Source organism: Apteryx rowi, unplaced genomic scaffold (assembly GCF_003343035.1).
Source record: "Apteryx rowi isolate R43461 unplaced genomic scaffold, aptRow1 scaffold_93, whole genome shotgun sequence".
In the NCBI taxonomy this organism is placed as follows: Eukaryota; Metazoa; Chordata; class Aves; order Apterygiformes; family Apterygidae; genus Apteryx; species Apteryx rowi.
In genome coordinates, this window is record NW_020451238.1 from 1,760,995 (window position 1) to 1,763,525 (window position 2,531).

Sequence of the window (2,531 nt, forward strand, 5' to 3'; positions counted from 1 at the left end):
AAATTCTTTTCCTGTGCATGTTGGTATAACCCTGGCGTTGGCCTTTTTCTCCTTTTGTAGAGAGGGGCAAGAGAGTAAAAAATTTGACCTAACCTTTCTGCTTTGAAGATTACTTTGATGGTTATAAGTAACAGAATGCACTCACACTGGACAAGACACTGTCATATTTTGGTTATAATGGAAAGGCATAAGCTAGATGTAGTAAACAAATGCCTTTACAGCTAAGCATGAGACAACACTGGTGTCAATGATTTATACCCACACAATGAAATATTAAGAGCAACAAATTATAAATCTGGTAGTACAAGAATTCTAACAGGCTTTCTCACAGTRTATCAATTCAGACACTAACCAAAATCCACCAAAAACACTGCAGAAATATAGTGTGTTGCATTACATAAAATCCGATACAGAAGCTTAGTTTTATATAACTGTTATATGCATGCAGATGGCCTTCAGGATAAAATATTATCCCTAAGCTGCAGTTTGAGCAAAATTTAAAGTATAAGCAAAGGGAGGAATTCTGCCATTTCCAGTGCAGTGTCCTAACTAAATACAATATGAATTTCTCTTTATTTGTAACTCCTATCGGTTCTTCCAATATTAAAGAATTACCAAGACTAAAATCCATTCAAAGTCTCTGCAATGAAGAGATGAAAATCAAAGGCAGGAACTGTTTTCATAAATTATGTCTTAATATTAGATCAAATCTATAGTTACATTAATTGAATTTCAGTTATTCATGTTAAGAGGAACTATGGGATAAAAAAAATCAAAAAATAAAATCAGCAAAGTCAACTTTGTTATGATAACAAGCAACGTCAAATAAAATACATTCTAAGCATCTCTGGACAATACATGAGGATAAACTATGCAGTGAAACTATGCAGTCAAACTGTATTGTTCCTCTAAACCTTGCCTTCTCAATACATTCCTCTAGCCAAGCAAAGGAAAGATAAACCCATTTGCCTAATGGAGCGTATAATTTAAATATTTCAGGCAAGCATTTACAGAGATGTTGCTTAAAATAAATTTAACAAGCATCCATCCAAATAYCTTGCATGCTGAGGAGAATAGCATACCTCACAACTTATTTTTTCCTGTAGGAACTATGAACTATCCAGCCTTTTCAGTTACTTTAGTCATCGTATACATGCTGTATTATTTCATATAACAAATCATCATTTGTTCCAAAGCAGATTAAACAAGCAACAGCAGTTATCTTTATTACACTACCCTGTAACATTTCAAAGCCACCAGAATTTCAGGTTTCACTACTGCACCATGTAGTCCTCCAAAATTTTGTAAACAAAATGTTTAAATTCATAGAAGCTTAAAGGGGTAATGTACTTAATACAGACTGCAGCATTTTAGCCACAGGAAGACACAATCAGCCAATGTCAATATTCTGTCACTTGGGATCATGATTTTTAGCATAAATCATTCTCATTAATACAAAACGGTGTTCTCCCCCCCCACAAACTTCTATCTAGTGTTTAAAATATTATTAATATCAAAACAAAATTCCTACTTGCCCTAAAAATCAGCTTAGTATTTTTTTACATGCTAAGAATCACATTTTGCATTTTGACCTACCTAAGGCACAAGAGTACACTATAAAAAACAAAGTAGATGTTGTAAGAATTCCCTCTTCCACATTTTTAACAAGTGCCTCCGTAAGGGAGAAAGAGGTCTTTGCTATTTGCATGCTTGAACTAGACATTTTAAAGAGTTGTTCAAGTTTTGCAAACATTAATTAGATTTTAATCATGCACAGCAGCACTTTTCAGGGAAAATGAAAAGAAAAAAAAAGCTTACTTTGTCTCTTAAGACCGTAATAGGTTTAAATCCTTCCACGTTTGTGAAGAATAGGTTAGGTTTGTTTGCTCTTTGCTACAAAGAGACTCGTCTCTCATGCATGCCACAAATAACCCGAGCACTGACTTCCCCACGCGAGGGGAACTACCCATCGCAGCGCAGGGGGAGCGCAGACAATGTAGGGCTGCTCAGCGGCGGCGTGCGCGTGTCGCTGGCGTAGGTGATTTTAGCCCTCCGCACGCAGCCGCTCCTCGCCGCGCACCTCGCCATGAGCCCGAGGACGCCGTCAAACCGCAGACGGCGACGTTTAGCAAACAAAGGCAGCCGGCGGGCGGTCGCGACGCAAAGCCGTCCCGAAGGCGCTGCGCCCCGCGGCAGCTCCCGCCCGGCGACCGCATTCATCCCCCCCAAGGCGCCGACCCGCTCACCATCTCCTCCGCCTTCTCCCGCTCCTCTGTCCTGATTTTCCTCGCTTCTGCCGGCTTCGCGGTACCACGGGGAGGGGGGCGTACAAAAAGGAAGGGAAAAAAAAAGAGAAAAAAAGCTCTTCAGTGAAGCACTCGGCGGTCGCTCAGCAGCGCATCGACGAAGCCCCTCGTCCTCCTCTCTCCCAGGAGCGGGAGCCCCTGCGAGGTGCCGCCGGCGGTGCTGCCGTCGCTGCCACCTCGCCTCGCCTCGCCTCGGCTCCCCGCCCCGGCGCGGCGCGGCACGGC